Consider the following 19,043-nt stretch of genomic DNA (forward strand, 5'->3'; position numbering starts at 1 on the left):
GTTCTTCGACGTTCGACTCGTCAGTCGGCAAGACTCAGCACAACCAGGAGCACCTCCGAAGATGTCCAACGTAGCTATGGCCGAAACGTCAGGGATTGAAGAGTTCCATGGACCACAGCCATACAACCCGGAAGAATTCTCGGCAGCTGAAACATCCAGTCGTGAAAGCCTTCATTGTATGGATGGATAATTCTTGTGACACTGCACGAGCTCTAGCACTACTCGGGGCACGTGCTGCATGGTCATTTACAGCAACAGCAACCACCAGGATGCCTTTCTCTTCCAGATACCACACCAGGCTCACTCCCTGTTTCGAATTTCATTATAATCTTCTTTAAACCATTTAATGTCATCCGCAGACCTTTCAGTGGGGGATACTCTCTCAATGCAGCACCGTAATTGGTGCTGTTCAGATAAATCTATCAGCACACAATCTCTCTTCTCGATAGCCACACTTTTCACTCACATAAAGGCTTGTCAAATGACAGCGTAGATGTCACACCGTCGTACAAACAGTGTACCGTGCCAAATTTGCACCTGGTGGCCACAAGTGAAACTAATGTTTTTTTCTGATGTAAATCGGTTCCGCATTAATCATCTTGTGATGCAGTTCTTTAATGCATTAGCATCCCTACTAAGCTTCGCTGTGGTGGTGGTGGTGGTGGTTAGTGTTTAACGTCCCATCGACAACGAGGTCATTAGAGACGGAGCGCAAGCTCGGTTTAGAGAAGGATTGGGAAGGAAATCGGCCGTGCCCTTTCAAAGGAACCATCCCGGCATTTGCCTGAAACGATTTAGGGAAATCACGGAAAACCTAAATCAGGATGGCTGGAGACGGGATTGAACCGTCGTCCTCCCGAATGCGAGTCCAGTGTGCTAACCACTGCGCCACCTCGCTCGGTTTCGCTGTCATACGGTAATTACAGCCTACACTGGACCTCTGTGAGTAGCTACATTTTAATTATAACCACCCGGTAATACGCGGGCTATTCAGAAAGTTAGGAACGATAGGTCACGAAATAAAAACCACAGTAAAACTCAAAACTGTTTTTTTGCAATAGTTATCTACAACTCCCAGCTACTTATATCTAAAGTAGCCGATCCGACTTAGACCTTTGTCGTAGCACTGTACCAACTTTCGAATACCCTCGTTATAGAAGGCAGCCGCCAGTTCTTTCCACCAATTCTCTACGCTGGCCCACAGCTCGTTGTCTGTGCCACAATGCTGTCTTCATAGCCAGCGGTTCGTGTGAGCAGAGATGAAATTCTGAGGGGCACAATTAAGGGCTGTATTGTGGGTAATCAAACATTTATAATTGAAAACGATGCAAAAGCTCCCGCGCCCGTGTTCGATTCCCGGCGTGGTCAGGGATTTTCTCTGCCTCATGGTAACTGGGTGTTGTGTGGTGTCCTTAGTTTAGTTAGGTTTAAGTAGTTCTAAGTTCTAGGGGACTGATGACCATAGATGTTAAGTCAAATAGTGCTCAGAGCCATTTGAACCATTTTTTTGATGCAGAAACATCTTCATTGCCCCTGCAGAATGCGGCTGAGAACTGTCTTGAAGAAGAAAACGCTTGACAGTTATGTAATGTAGGCTGCATAACTCCGGGCGAAATTTCTCACCAGATCCTCGTACTTGGCGGGAGACACTATGGTTCTAGGTATCTTTATGTGCTCCCTGTGTGCTCAGAACTAGAAAGAACGACGTAAATGGCCTTCCTTGTTGGTGGATTCTTACCGTGCTTTGTTCTAATCATCGGTTGAACAGCTGTAGCACACTTGTTTTTGTCGCACTCCAACACAGAGAAAGCTCGCTCCGCACCCGAACTCGCCATGTTTGCGACTAGCGCTGACTATCGGTGAATTACCGAAATACGCTGTGACGGTATACACGAAAAAAAGCTTTCAGGGTTTCTCTTCAAAATGACATATGTATGATATCTGTACAACGTTTGGTTCTCTTGTAATAAATAATTGAAGGTGTTCCCTGTACAATGAGTTTGGCACTAGAGAAATTAAACTGTTCTCTGAAGGAAGTAAATGATCCGAGTCATTTTGTTACAAATCATTCTGAGACTCTGCTTCGGAAAAAATCTCTTGTGGGGTCACATAAGCAAAGGTGAAGGCGGCTACTGAATTGTAATGTTTACTTCTCGATGGCGGCTACTGTTAGCGTACTCTTCAACCTCGGAATTTTCATGGTTGTTCGTGTGTCGTCGGGCTGCAGGTCCGTTTCCCATTACATGATCGTGGAGCGCGTGAGAATCGGCCACGTTGCAGTGAATTTCTCATTCGCACAAAAGCAAAGGCGGTTTTCTTTTTGTCATCGCTGAGAAAATCCGACCCAAGCCAGTCACTTCACTTCCAGAGGAGCTCTTGCAACCTATGTCCTCACTTACACTAATGTCACAATTCTGCTCTCGTCTCTCTGGTTCAATGTTATTTCCACTGACGCCATTACATCCAGTTTTTGTTGTTTTTACAATTGTTATGAGCGTTCAAAATGTTTAAACACTCTCTGAGCCCCCCCTCCCTCCCCCTCGACTGTGAAGTGCGTTCTGTAATACGGTTTTTGAATCAAGGAATGTTAAGCCAGCCGAAATTCATCGTCAACTTGTAGAGATTTATGCTCAAATTGTAATGACGATGGAGTGGTGAGAAATGGGTGAGACAATTCAATGATGGGCGAAGCAATCACAACGAAGCACAGAGTGGGTGGCCTTCGGCTGTCAATGATGCTTTGGTCGAAAAGCGAATGAGAAAATTCGTGAAAACACGATTCCCTATAAGAATGCTTTGTAATGAGTTACCACAAATTTCAAAAACTGTTTTGCATGAGATTCTGACGAATCGCTCACATTTTCTAAAACTCTTTTTCCGTTGCAGTCCGAAAATGCTTGCGGATGTACACAAAACGATGCGGCTTGGTAGTGCTTTGACATTTCTTACCCAGTACAGTAATGAAATTGGGTTTCTGATGTCACCCCAGAATCAAAAGAAAAGTGGATAGAGTGGAGACACTCATGGTCCCTCGAAATACAAAAATTCAAAACAACATTGTCAGCACAAAAAATCATGTGCACTGTGTTCTGGGACACACAGGCATTCTGCTTCTTAAGTTCCATCCCAGAGGTGAAACCGTCAATGAGGTACGATGCTGTGTAACAGCGAGAAAACTTTGGCGCGCAATTCAAAGCAAAAGGCCAGGAATGCTCAGACAAGGCATTGTGTTACTTCATGACAACGCACGACCCCATTATGTTGGTGTCACTCAAAATTTTATTAATCAATTCGATTGGAAGCAGTTCGATCACTCGCCGTACAGCCAAGGATGTAGCCAGGATTTTATTAATTGGGGAGGGGGGGCGTCCGATTTGTTAAAGAGGACCTTAAAAAGGCTCATGTTTCTCTTTTTATTCGGAAAACTCATTTATTTATTCGTTAATTTTACGTACACAATTTGCTTTCCGGAGCCCTTCATACAAATAGTATTTCGCCTATAAAATGAAGCAAAAAAAGCGTTTTTTAAAAAAGTATAACATATATTCTCAACAGTAATATATACAGGATGTAAATTTTTATTTGACAAATCAGAATAAGTCGAAAAATAAGCTTCACACGAAAAAATGTGGAGAATCCAAAGTTGATTATTTTCGAGGGGGAGCCGGCCAGTGTGACCGAGCGGTTCTACGCGCTTCAGTCTGGAACCGCGCGATTGCTACGTCGCAGATTCGAATCCTGCCTCGGGCATGGCTGTGTGTGATGTCCTTAGGTTAGTTAGGTTTAAGTAGTTCTACGTTCTAGGGGACTGATGACCTCAGCAGTTAAGTCCCATAGTACTCAGAGCAATTTGATCCACTTTCTTTTTTTTTTTTTTCGAGGGGAACATCTGTTGGTGCAAAAATTAGCCCGCCACCCCAGGCCCCCTGGGGGTGGGGCGGGAGGCAACTTTAAAATTTCAAATGAGAACCCCCATTTTTTTATTGCAGAATCAGATTCTACATAAAAAACTACGTACATTTTGTCTTAAACATTTGTTTTGATTCTTGGTAGTTGGAACTGTAATACAAGACAATCCATGTTCTCATTTTTGCGTGGAAATGGTTACGGATAAATAAAAAATACTTATTTACTTAAATTTTGATTCGCTAAAACTAAAACTCTCCCCATAGGGTGGGGTTTGAGAGAGAGGATTAGAGTTTTACAAATGTTGACCCAAATATTTTTTATTTATCCATAACCATTTTCCACGCAAATATAAGAAAATGGATTTTCTTGAATTACAGCGCCAACTACCAAGATCAAAACAAATGTTTAAGACAAAATAGACGTAGTTTTTTATGTAGAATCTGATTCTGCAATAAAAAAGGGGCTTCCCATTCGAAATTTTAAAGGTGCCTCCCGTTCCACCCCCAGGGGGCTGGGGTGGCGGGCTAATTTTAGCACCAGCAGATGTCTCCCTCGAAAATAATCAACTTTGGATTCTATACATTTTTTTCGTGTGAAGCTTATTTTTCGAGTTATTCGGGTTTGTCAACATAAAATTTACACCATGTATACAGGGTAATTCACGAAAATATGCAAATATTTTAATATGTTATTCTACAAGTAAAACTAAAGAAAAAAGTTCATACAAACAATAGGTTCACGAATGTTTAGTTACGGAGTTACGGCTAATAAAAGATTCTGCCTGAAATTTAGCAACTTCGCTAATGTGAAGTCATTGCAAAACTGTACAAGGTTAAAGGAAAGCGCGATTTCCATTTATTTTGTTGTTATTGGGCTGGTGAATTTAATAAAACATGTCCCGACCGTGTATCTGCAGTAGTAATCAACACACAATGTGTTGGACCATTAATTTTCCCAGGACGTCTAACTAGCGAGACGTACTTACAATTCCTTCAAGAAGTGCCCCGCTTGCACGAAGATGTTCAACTTGCTAGGCGATTGCAAATGTATTTTCAACGTGATGGCGCGCCTCCACGTTTCAGCAACGCCGTTACTACACATTTAAATGAACATTTTTCCCCAGAAATGAATTGGTCGTGGTGCTACACATCTGTGTCCACCCAGATCGCCCGATTTAACACCAATGGATTTCTGTGAATGGGGATGGATGAAAGACATAATTTATAAGGACAAACTCAATACACGTGAGGCATTGCTTGCTCGCATTATGAATGCAATAGACGTAGTTAAGAACAACCCTGTGAAACAAACGAACAACAAAATCTGTTCCTACACGTGCAGCTAAATGCATTGAACTCGGTGGAGACATTTTTGAATATTTATTGTGAATGTATTGTGAAATTGTATGTACACTGTACAACTTCCTGAACACTGAGCTTTGTTTTTTCCAGTTTAACATGAATTCACGTGTGCTATGGTATTGATAAAAGCAGATTACCTGATACATTCGTAGTTTCAGTTAACGTTATTACCATTCTTTTTCCAAAAGTAAATTCTCTACAACTTCTGTTGAAAACTTTGTGCAATTGTCTGGAATTTTAAAAAAGCGAATTGGGTCAAGTAGTTAATAAAGAAAATATTTTACGAAATTAGGTCTTTTCTTCTCTAGATAGTCTGGAACACTACTGCAGATACACGTCTGGGACATGTTTTAGTAGATTCATCAGACCAATAACAACAAAATAAATGGAAATCGTGCTTTACTTTAACCTTGTACAGTTTGCGATGGCTTCACATTAGAGAAGTTGCTAAATTTCAGGCATAATCTTTTATTAGCCGTAACTCCATAACTAAACATTTGCGGACGTGTATTTATATGAACTTTTTTCTTTAGTTTTACTTGTAGAAGAACATATTAAAATACTTACATATATTCGTGAATCAACCTGTGTATATTAATAGGAAGTTTCACTATCGCAGAGCGGAAGAATCTTAACGTTGGATCGAATAACTTATAAAATTATATGGGTTCAAATCTTTTGTGATAACTGCTATTTTTCTCCTACTGCAATCTTCAATTTAAATTTACAAGAATGATTGCTTATCGAAGTCGTGGGGTCCAAACGATACATATCGAACGTGCGATCGTAAATGGATCATGTGACTCTGGTGCCGGGCGTTATGAGTATGTATACGTTGGACACTACAGAACGACAAAACAATAGCGTTACAAAACTATTTGTAATTGCAAAGGTGACGACTTACCTTACTCGTCGTCGGTCTTGTCGCCATGTGAAAGTCCATTATGATGGTCTGGATGGGTAATTTGGAAGAGTCGAACCATGTATTCCTCCTGATACTCGTTCGTTTTCCGCACTGTACTCAATGAAATTTTAATGGTATTTCAGCATCGAAACTGTTCCTACGAAGTGTTACACACTTCGCACCACCACAGTCTACACAGTGCTTTCTTTCCTCGTTCGGTAGTACATATTTGCGACAAAAAGTCGAACAATTTTCTGCGATGGTTAAACATGGAATTAGATTCTTCCATGTGAGAGAATCCGCCGAAGAAACGTCAAGAACACCAGATATCCCACTCACTAATGACATAAATCGTCTGGGTTTCCCTAGCAACTCACAAATAATTGGCGGAGGAATGTAATTTAGAGGAACCAAGGGAACGACGCAAAACAGATAAAAATGACGATCACAAATAATTGATCACAACGCCCGCCACCAGAGTCGCATGATCGATTTGCGATCGCAAGTCTGATATGTATCGTTTGGACCCAGCGACTTCGATAGGCAATCATTCTTGGATATTACCCCTGTAACCAAGTCAGAAATTATTCAGCACGTCAAAGCGTCCCAAATTCCTCAATTCAAACTCAAATTTTTATAATACCTTTCGTTTGATTACAGTGCTTCAATTTCCTTGACTGATCAAGAACTTCTTTTACATTATTGTTCGAACACTCAACTTGAAACTATAGGACCCAAATTTATTTATAAAATCAGATACACAGATACTATGGGCTACAATTTGGGATCTTAACATTGATTGACGTGTGAATTTCAACTACGTTCTAATGCATACGACATCATAAATGAGTTTTTATTTACCAATGATAATGTGGTTATACAGTCTTTGACAGTAATATACTCTTCTGTGATGTACAACATACGTTGTCGTTCATATGACGTTTATTTATAAATTCGTTAGAGTTGTGACGGTTGGAATCACTGTTCCCAGGATATTACGAATAATACTTCCAAAAGATAACATCATTTTTCTACTTTTTTTTAGTACTAAAACTTAAAGACAAGATATATCGTCGTTCCACAAGTGAGGCATCTTTATTCACAGATACATATTACAAAACGGCGACTGCTAGCCGCCTTACAATGTAAATATAATATGTCTTTTAGTGCCGTGAGTGTCCGAAGGGATGTTCGGCTCGCCTTCGATGATAAAAATTGTTCAAATGACTCTAAGCACTATGGGACTTAACATCTGAGGTCATCAGTCTCCTAGACTTAGAACTTCTTAAACCTAACTAACCTAAGGACAACACACACATCCATGCCCGAGGCAGGATTCGAACCTGCGAGCGTAGCGGTCGCGCGGTTCCAGACTGAAGCGCCTAGAACCGCTCGGTCACAGCGGCCGGCCCTGCGTTGCAGCTCTTTCATTTAAGCCAGAGTGTCTGCATCCGTAAGGGAATTGGAATCTGTCAGGAAAGAAAGGAAATCGGCAGGAATTGACTGCAGCCTATAGCAAGTGGCCTACCCAGCATTTGCCTAAACTGAAAACGGGAAACCACACTAAACCAGTTTCAGGGTTGCAGGCGAATGCACTCGAACCACCCCGCCTCCTCAATCCAGGGATTGCTAGCTCAGCTTCTCAAGGCGCACACCTACCCCGGTCGGTGGAGAATTTCGAAAAACTGGTGTTGTACATTGCTTTAATATAAAATAAAATGCATCACAGCAACAGACGGAATTCTGATATTCCATGCTTTTTCTTTAGTAGTGCATGTTTCGTCATATGATAGTGCATGAAGGCCTGAACATTTTAAGATCTAATAGTGCGGAGAATGCGTGGCTTTAGTTATCATAGTATAACAGCTTAAATAGATTTTGGATGAAAGGGGAGGGGGATACAGTTTGCAGTCGGCCTGGAAAAATTTAAGCAACCAGCTGAAAAAATATTTTGATAACGAACTATGAATGTGCTATCATCACATAACCCTTTCGCTCTCCACAAACATTTCCCCATTGCTCCATTTCGGAAGACCAGACTGGGTGGTATTTTGCCAATTGGGGTAATAATGATGGAATTTTGAGCAAATTTTTAAAAGAAATGTAACAGTCGCTGTTTGGGCGATATTTTTGTTGATCAACGGGATTCCGGGCGTCACAGGCAAATCCAAATTAAATTCTATGCGCTGATTTTAATCTTATCTGTAATACTGTTTCCTGCTCCACTGCCTTGTAAAATATTGAAATATTGCAACCCCAGAGTTCTGTGAGTCTCCAAATAACGACTCCAGCGCTAGCGTTACACTGCTATAGATAGGAAATGAAGCTATTATAGTAGTGCGTTCATATTTTTAACTTACCATAACGCGAGTGGACGAATCAAAACCAGTTTTCTATTTCTTTCTTGTTACAAACATATCCAAAGTTAGAAACTATCAGAACAGCACGCAGCACAACAGGAAACAGCAGCACTTCCATCACATTCAAATACAAGTAAGAATTGAACTGATTAATAAAATAACAACTGAACTCATGTAAGACCAACAATGTACAATAACTGGTCGTGGCTAAAGTGCGGATAGTCGATACCCGAAAGTAATATCGATAGTTTTAGTATATCGATGATCTCGTTGATTATCGATAGCGCGTACCGCTTTTTTGTCGTGCGATTAAAACAATAAGAAGTGATAAAATTCCGTTTGAAGGCCCTGGGTCCAGAATTGATATGCCACTCAGGCAAAACCGCCTGAGCATTGAGATAACGAACCCATTGACGTACCATGTTGAAGACGCCCGTGCTGCGTGAAGCAATGCGTAACTGACTTGTGCAGAGCATGGTCTGACCGGAGTCGACGACCTTCACGTCGTTTTTTAAGGGACCACAGGCATGATAATCGCTTGTGGAGAAATCAGGACTAATGGGTGGGTGCTCGAGTGTCGTCCATTTGAGCTGTCGTAACTTCTGCGATACGACATTTGCGATAATGGGACGTGAGTTATCATGAAGCATCAGCACCCCTTGTCATAGCATATTACAACGATGGTTTTCGATAGACGTCTTCCCCCACATTCATTCTTCATTCTCTGATGGATGCCAAGAAAAGAATAGCAGCATGTTCGTCCTCTTTGGACGCATCTGGTAATAACCTCGCCACAGTCCACGTTTCTGCATTTATTGTACAGACATCGGAAAAGCACGAATGCCACAATAATCCCTTGCCAACCTGTCGGTGTTTATATACTCTCTCCAGAGTCGCTCTACGTTACACACCCATACGCTGCAGCAACGCCCTCAAACGGAAACTTTCTGATCGCCGCTTATATATTTCAATTTCACTACGTGTCAGCTAGACTCCATGGAGCCCCACCCCCTGATCTCACACCCCTTGTTCTTGAACTTGACGCGCGGCTTTGGACGAAGGCGCTTTGACAGTGAGGACGACACAAAAAACGATGTTTAGCAGTAGCTGCCTTAACATGCGGCATCTTTCTATAAAGAGGGCATGGAAAGATTGGTTTCCCGCTGTGACAAATGTCTGAAAAATAGTGCCAACTATGTAGAAAAGTAGTTTAAGGAATGCTCTTTCCCATAAAAATAAATTTTTGTTTGAAAAAAAGTTTTTAAGAATTTGTTTCCAAAACGATGCCTACTTTCCGGACATGCCTCGTATTTGTTGAATATATTCCAGTATCTGTCTTCCCCTGCAGTTTTTGCCTCTACAACTTCCTCTAGTAGCATGGAAGTTATTCCCTGATGTCTTAACACATGACCTAATATCCTGCCCTTCTTCTTGTTAGAGTTTTTCATACTGAATGTTCCTTTCTTCGCCGATTCTGCGGAGAGCCTCCTCATTTCTGCAGATGCGCCAGACTATGAAAGAGTTTACGATGATGACGAACGTGAATAAACATTCACCAGTCCATCCCGAAATAACTACTGGACCAAGATACGTTATGGAAATTCGCTACTGGCCATTAAAATTACTACACCAGGAAGAAATGCAGATGATAAACGGATATTCATTGGACAAATATATTATACTAGAACTTACATGTGATTACATTTTCACGCAATTTGGGCGCATAGATCCTGAGAAATCAGTACCCATAACAACCACCTCTGGCCGTAATAACGGCCTTGATACGCCTGGGCATTGAGTCAAACAGAGCTTGGATGGCGTGTACAGATACAGCTGCCCATGCAGCTTCAACACGATACCACAATTCAGCAAGAGTAGTGACTGGTGTATTGTGACGAGCCAGTTGCTCGGCCACCATTGACCAGACGTTTTCAATTGGTGACACATCTGGAGAATGTGCTGGCCAGGGCAGCAACCGAACATTTTCTGTATCCAGAAAGGCCCGCACAGAACCAGCAACATGCGGTCGTGCATTATCCTGCTGAAATATAGGGTTTCGCAGGGATCGAATGAAGGGTAGAGCCACGGATCGTAACACATCTGAAATGTAGCGTCCACTGTTCAAAGTGCCGTTAATGCGAACAAGAGGTGACCGAGACGTGTAACCAATGGCACCCCATACCATCACGCCGGGTGATACGCCAGTATGGCGTTGACGAACACACGCTTCCAATGTGTGTTCACCGCGATGTCACCAAACACGGATGCGACCATCATGATGCCGTAAACCGAACCTGGATTCATCCGAAAAAATGACGTTTTGCCATTCGTGCACCCAGGTTCGTCGTTGAGTACACCATCGCAGGCGCTCCTGTCTGTGATGCAGCGTCAAGGGTAACCGCAGACATGGTCTTCGAGCTGATAGTCCATGCTGCTGCAGACGTCGTCGAGCTGTTCGTGCAGATGGTTCTTGTCTTGCAAACGTCCCATCTGTTGAGTCAGGTATCGAGACGTGGCTGCACGATCCGTTACAGCCATGCGGATAAGATGCCTGTCATCTCGACTGCTAGTGATACGAAGCCGTTGGGATCCAGCACGGCGTTCCGTATTACCCTCCTGAAACCAGCGATTCCATATTCTGCTAACAGTCATCGGATCTCGACCAACGCGAACAGCAGTGTCGCGATACGATAAACCGTAATCGCGATAGGCTACTATCCGACCTTTATCAAAGTTGGAAACGTGATGGTACGCATTTCTGCTCCTTACACGAGGCATCACAATAACGTTTCACCAGGCAACGCCGGTCAGCTGCTGTTTGTGTATGAGATACGGTTGGAAACTTTCCTCATGTCAGCACGTTGTAGGTGCCGCCACCGGCGCCAACCGTGTGTGAATTCTCTGAAAAGCTAATCATTTGCATATCACAGCATCTTCTTCCTGTCGGTTAAATTTCGCGTCTGTAGCACGTCATCTTCGTGGTGTAGCAATTTTAATGGCCAGTAGCGTATGTTATTATTAACGAACTGCAAAAGAAATACATTATGATAAAATGTCTGATATTGCTTTCTGTTTTTTGCATTTTAGGGTTATAAAAAAAAAAATTACCCAGCAGAGCGAAAGTTACATCTGGCGACTATCATTTCTATATAGATTATTCACCAAAATGCCGTAAACCATCTCTACCTCATGAGCAATTTTTTAACTCTGCTACCGGCAGTCAGTGGAATCAGAGAAGAGATTAAAGCTTAACAGCATCAAAACGTAATGCATGTGGTTTCTGACGCGGGTGTCTTGAAAAAACGAAATTTTATAGCCCCAATTTGGTCAAACAGTCAGTGAAGTCGACCATTTCAAATTCTTAGGACTAAGGATACACGGAAGACTTTCTTGGAAGTATCACATTCGAGATCCTGTGCAGAAACTGAATGCTGCTATCTTCAATACAAGAAATATTTCTACTATCTCTTGAAAATGAAACGAAAAGGCTTTTTTACTTTTCTTGCTCTCACTTCAGTTACCTCGTGTGGTGTTATATTTCGAGGCAACTCTGTGCACTCATCAAGAATGTTCTTAGGTCAGAAAATAGCGGCTAAACTGATCTGCTCTGTAAGTTCGCGAAATTCGCTTTTCTCATTGCTCGGGTATCTTGAAATCTAACAATGCCATCCCTGTACATATATTCCATCATGGGTTTGTTTGTTTATAATATTGACTCATTCATTCAGTGAACACTAGACGGAAAAACAATTTGCACTTGTAATCAGCAGTCAGTTTCGGTCAGTTAAACAGAAAGATAATTTCAAAAATGTTCAAATGTGTGTGAAAACTTAAGGGACTTAACTGCAAAGGTCATCAGTCCCTAAGCTTACACACTACTTAACCTAAATTATCCTAAGGACAAACACACACACCCATGCCCGATGGAGGACTCAAACCTCCGCCGGGACCAGCATCACAGTCCATGACTGCAGCGCTCCAGACCGCTCGGCTAATCCCGCGCGGTAAAGATAATTTGAAAGTACTGAAATTTGGCTATGAAGAAGAATGGAAACGGGTCTGACAGACTTAAGAACGAAGCAGTAATGAAGCAAATAGGAGAAGAAAGACGATTATTGATGGTGATCAGAGAAGGCACCAAGCGTAGGAATTGTCTGTAACAAAGAATTATAGAGGGAAAAGCGGAAGGAATGAGAGGAAGAGGTAGGAAGAGAATTGGAACGATCCATGACATTAGAAATGGTCTACATACTAAAATATGATGGAAGATGCTCAGAACAGGGCAAGATGGAGAGCCTACAGTTCAAACCTGTCGTAAGAGAGATACACTAAAGAGGAAGGACACTTCCTTAAGCACTGTACAGAAAGATGTACTCTATTCGGCAGGTTGAATTTTTAATACGCTTCCACCAGAAGTGAAAAAATTGAGTGCTAAACGCCAAGTACTCAAACCCAATTTGAAAGGTTTCCTTGCGGCATACTACTTCTATTCTGCACAAGAATTCCTTGCAGTAGTTGAGAACCTTTCTCTATAATGTGTTATCCGTATATCCTCTTACAAGTGTGTTCATGTTTTATTAGTTCTTTCATTTACAAATTTTCTAATGAGGATTCTGTAAACTATGTACTGACTCGTTCCATGACCAAGTAAATGTGGCTCGCATGGTGCCACGGAAACTCACGGATAAATAAACCATTAAATAAGACAAAAATTGGTTCAGAAAAATTCGGAATTTAGAATTTTAAACCTGAAGGAAATATTTTGAGGAGACAAAGTCGCTGCGCTGATATCTCTAAATGTGTGTGTGTGTGCTTAGATTCACATGAAGGAGGGAAAAAGGGAAAAAAAGGGCGGACAAGTGCGTGCAAGATACGGCCGGTCTAAGGGTCCCGTATAAACTGAATTATGTACACTCTGTTAGCTAAGAGCGTGGTCGGCATTACACACCAGCCCGGGGTCTACTTTATTTCCGAAACGGGGCAAAAATTTAATCGTGGCGCAACCCCCCCCCCCCCCCCCCCGCCCTCCCGACCCCTTGAGCGTTTGAGATAGGACGCCAAAAATAAAAAATAAAAAACATTTTTCAAAAATACGTTCATTTTGTAGCGCATTATTTCTGGAGAGTTTGATATACAAAACATAACACTACTGGCCATAGCAGCAATTGTGACACACGCCAAATAAGCGAGACTGTTTTGGCACAAATGGTCATTTTTACCTAGCTCATTTACCTAACTATCACGACAGAATGTAATTCACGAAGTGCCAATGTCAAATGCCTATTACGTCTACTACAAGCAAACATTTTTATGTTAATAAATAGTATCACATTTCATTCATACACTCCAGTTTCTCAAGGATGAGAACGAAAAGTAATAGTACGAAATTTTTATACAAATTTGGAATCGTCGTTCTTCCGTATAATTTGTGTGATGTCCCCGTTTCTGTTCCTTCCCCGTCCTAACAAATAATCTTGTCATCACTAATTCTGTAACTATTCCTGCCATTGTCAAAAATTATTCTCCGGTTAACTTCACTAACCGTGCCAGAATAACAGGATCAGTTATTATAACCTGCGTTTATTCTCCGGTTAGGCATTAATACGTGTTCGTACGACGCGTTTTGCGTGCTGTTCCTAGGACAGAACTTGAAGCGGTTGCTAATCGGTGACAGTACAACTGGTAGTGTAGCGATCTGGAAAAAAATTTTCTGGCAAAATTTCATTTTCTTGGACACACGAAGAAGATAATAGGTAACCTTTCTTACATGTTATTCCTGTTAGTCATTTATTTCCATTCTGGTAATCTGAATCTCTAATAACAACGCTGATCATTTGCTCACCCAATCAACCACATAAACAACCAGAAATTGGCATTCACCCGTTCTAGTTTATTCGGTTCAGCTAGTATAACCACGTCCCCTTTTGTCTGCGGGGAAGTCTTTTATTTCTAGATTCCCCTGGCAGAGACGTCACGTACACTATGCACACATCCAAAAATCAACTTATGATTCGTTCAGAAATAAACTTAGAATGTATTCACAAATGTTCAGACACTAACTGGGATGCGCGTCAAAATCATATGAATAATCGCTAGAGCAACGTGCGCCAGATGGTAGAAGTATCGTCTTAGTTCTTTCACAACCCAACAGGGGGAACCTTTGTCCTTTATGCAGTGTCCATAAACAGTTAGTCTTCTTTGAATCCTTGAATGAGATACACAAAAAGAGACATTGATGCCGCTTACGCATCGCGGTTATGAAAGATATTTGATATCAACTGTCAAACGTTAGTCCAACGACAAAAATGAAGATTGGATACTGCAGGAGGATAATGATCTGGAGCACCGGAGCAGTCTTTGCGTGTGCAGGTACTGAATTGGCCCGCAGAGTCGCCTGACACTAAAACTATTAGAAACGTATAGTCTTATATCAAAAATAAGTTGCAAGGAAAAGAAATATTCACTCTGAAACAGATGTCAACGCAAATTTGACGCATTTGGAGGTCTCTTCCGCGTGAATACGAGGAAAACTTAGTTTCAAGCAAGCCTTGGCGATGCCAAGCAATTATTGGTGCTGTGGATGACTGGACATATCATTGATTGTAATCGAATTCTTCTTTAGTTCACGTAAGATTATGTTTATGTTTTAGTTTGCTGCCAAATACATTGAGGTGACAAAAATCTGGGATAGCGATATGTACATGTACAGATGGCGGTAGTATCGCGTTCACAAGGTATAAAAGGGCAGTGCGTTGGCGGAGCAGTTATTTGCACTCAGGTGAAAAGGTTTTCGACGTGATTATGGCCGCACGACGGGACTTATCAGGCTCTGAACGCAGAGTGGTAGTTGGAGCTAGTCACATCAGACTTTCAATTTCAGAAACATTCAGCCGGCCGCGGTGGTCTCGCGGTTCTAGGCGCGCAGTCCGGAACCGTGCGACTGCTACGGTCGCAGGTTCGAATCCTGCCTCGGGCATGGATGTGTGTGATGTCCTTAGGTTAGTTAGGTTTAAGTAGTTCTAAGTTCTAGGGGACTGATAACCACAGCAGTTGAGTCCCATAGTGCTCAGAGCCATTTTGAACCAGAAACATTCATGGTGTCAATAGTGTGCCGAGAATACCAAATTCCAGGCCTTACACTCACCACGGACAATGCAGTGGCCGACAGCCTTCACTTAACGAATGGGAGCAGCGGCGTTTGCATACCGTTGTGATTGCTACCAGACAAGCAACACTTCGATTACTACCAGACAAGCAACACTTCGTGAAATAACCGCAGAAATCAACGTGGGACCTACAACGAACGTATCCGTTAAGACACTACGGTGAAATTGGGCGTTAATAGGCCACAGCAACAGATGACCGAAGCGAGTGCGTTTGCTAACAGCACAACATCGCATGCAATGCCTTTTCTGGGCTCGTGACTTGTGTTGGTTGGATCCTAGAAGACTGCAAATCCGTGCCCTGGTCAGATGAGTCCCTATTTCATTTGGTAAGAGCTGATGGTAGGTTCGAGTGTGGCGCAGACCCCACGAAGCCATGGATCCAAGTTGTCTACAACGTACAGTACAAGCTGGTGAGGGTCCATAATGGCGTGGGCCATATTTACATGGAATGGACTGGGTCCTCAGGTCCAACAGAACCGACATCGACTGGAAGTGGTTATGTTCGGCTACTTGGAGACTATTTGCAGCGATTCATGGACTTCATGTCCGCAAACAACGATGACATTTTTGTGGATGACAATTCGAGCAAACGATTTGGCTGCGCATATTGCCCGACGAAACGCCACTGAACATTTGTGGGACGTAATTGAGAGGTCAGTTCATTCACTGAATCTTGCACCAGCAACACTTTTGCAGTTATGGACATCTATACAGGCAGTGTGGCTCAATATTTCTGCAGGGGATTTCGAACAACTTGTTGAGTCCATCTCGTGTCGAGTTGCTGCACTTCACCAGTCAAAAGGAGGTCCAGCATGATATTAGGAATTATCCCATTATTTTTGTCTCAGTGTACATTTTCTACTGACCCGCCAGGGTAGCCGAGAGCGCTAACGCGCTGCTTCCTGGACTCGGGTAGGCGCGCTGGCCGCGGATCGATTCCGTCTGGTGGATTAACAACTAGGGCCGGTGTGCCAGCCAGCCTGGATGTGGTTTTTAGGCGGTTTTCCACATCCCGCTAGGTGAATACTGGGCTGGTCTCCACGTTCTGCCTCAGTTACACACGTCGCAGACATTTGAAATACGTCCGCACTATTTCACGATTTACACTAGACACAGACAGTTGGGGTACACTGATTCCATCCTAGGGGAGTTACGGGGTGGCGGCAGGAAGGGCATCCGGCCATCCATGATACTAACATTGCCAAATCCGTTGTAACCATGCCAACCGTGCGGTCGCTGTGGGACTATGGCGTAAGCGAAAGAAAGTGTACATTTTTCTACTGATTAATCCGACCACAACCTTACTTAACAGACTGTATATAGATAATTCATCTATAGGTTTTGATGACTGAGTTTGTGAATATCAAAAAGTGGTGTAAGTGGTTGTGTCACTTGACTGCATTGACTTAGGAGATTAAGTTGTTTTACAACGCCAAGGGACTGTAGAGCTTAGTATTTGACATAAATTTCAACTTGATATCTCTATGCATTCCTGAGAAAAAGGGTTCTTAACAGATGGGCAGACAGACATGGACAACAGAGTGGTGCCATAAGGGTCCCGCTTTTACTCATTGAGGTACAGAACCCTAAAAATGGAAGCTTAACTGTGAGATAGGAGGGCGTGCTGCAAAGTATTGCCTACGAATTTTTTATGGGAAATCTCTTAAAGTTTTTATTTAAAACAAACTGTATTAACTTTCTACATTATTTTTCTTCATGTCTACATATTTGCAGCCCTCTATTGATGGAGGGCTCCGAATTGAAACATGTAACATGGTGGTGGGTAATATATGTTGGTGCATGAGAAACAGTGTGCTGCAAAGTTTTTCAATTTTGAAGAGTTCATCCACAAATGGAGCACCCTTTCCTTCAGCATGACAGTGCTAGATCGCCCTTCAGCTCTGCGACATCTGCAGCTGTACGATGTCTTGCACTCACTGCCATCAATCATCGTTCATACACTCTCGACTTGGCCATATACGATTTTCGTCTGTTTCCAAGAGAACTTCACTTTGACAGTGGCGAAGGGGTGCAAGAAGAGGTGAGGCTGCGGCTGTGTCAAACTAGTCACCTATTGGGAGGAATGTGTTCATTGCCAGGGTGACTATGTTGAGAACCGGCCTGAGTGGCTGAGCGGTTCTAGGCGCTACAGTCTGGAACCGAGCGACTGCTACGGTCACAGGTTCGAATCCTGCCTCGGGCATGGATGTGTGTGATGTCCTTAGGTTAGTTAGGTTTAAGTAGTTCTAAGTTCTAGGGGACTGATGACCTCAGAAGTTAAGTCCCATAGTGCTCAGAGCCCTTTGAACCATTTGAACTATGTTGAGAAATAAATATGTAGACATGAAGAGCAGAGATATAGGCTCTTAATACCATTTATTTTATTTAAAAAGCTTAAGAATTTCCACATAAAAAAATTTGGAGGTATGACTATTCATCATGCCCTCATAAAAAAAACATAATCAAAATAAAGGCATTCTGTTCGAAAGTATATATCTCTGCACATTTGTGAAATTAAAATCTGACTAGGGAATCCTATTCTGATGCTGCACAGCCCCCAGATTAACCTCACTTGGTGTCTGACAACTATACATGTTACTGACCAGACTCCCCACTGACCCCATGGGACTGTGTGTCTGACACTTGCATTGGCACTTAGCCACCTCCACACTCTTCTATGATAATCGTCAGGCACCAGAAAAATCCTGTACTCAACGCTAAAAAGTACCCGGTGCCACTGACCCAGGTTCCATTAGAGGTGTTCTCTCACTCACCTTTTGTCCGCAGCTTGTGGTCTAGTGGCTAGCGTTGCTGCCTCTGGATCACGGGGTACTGGGTTTGATTCCCGGTTGTGTTGGGGATTTTCTCTGCCCAGGGACTGTGTGTTAATGTTGTCCTCATTATTTCATCATGATCATCGTCATCATCATCATCATTCATGAATGTGGCTAAAATTGGACTGTCTAAAAACTGGGACATTCAAAGGGCACTGATGACCACCCAGTTGAGCGCCCCACAAACCAAACGTCATCATCATCACCACTCTCCTTTCGGATTTCATAAAACTAAGTTATGTGGAGATTGCTCCACACTGACTAGATCAACACAGCCCCCACCCCCACCCAGATGCTTCTAAAAAGGCAGTGCGCAGTTCTATTGTATTTCTCTGATAGTACCTATGAGCCAAAATATGTAGGTAGTGATCATCTGCTAATTGTTAATTTATACTCATAGCTATGTTGCTAATTAAATTTTAGACATAAGCATGTGAAACACAACCATTTATACAAGTGATGAGCTTATAAATACCTATGGCTCGCATGTTTAATTGGGCCCTTCTTAA

The sequence above is a fragment of the Schistocerca nitens genome, chromosome 4 (genome assembly GCF_023898315.1).
Source record: "Schistocerca nitens isolate TAMUIC-IGC-003100 chromosome 4, iqSchNite1.1, whole genome shotgun sequence".
In the NCBI taxonomy this organism is placed as follows: Eukaryota; Metazoa; Arthropoda; class Insecta; order Orthoptera; family Acrididae; genus Schistocerca; species Schistocerca nitens.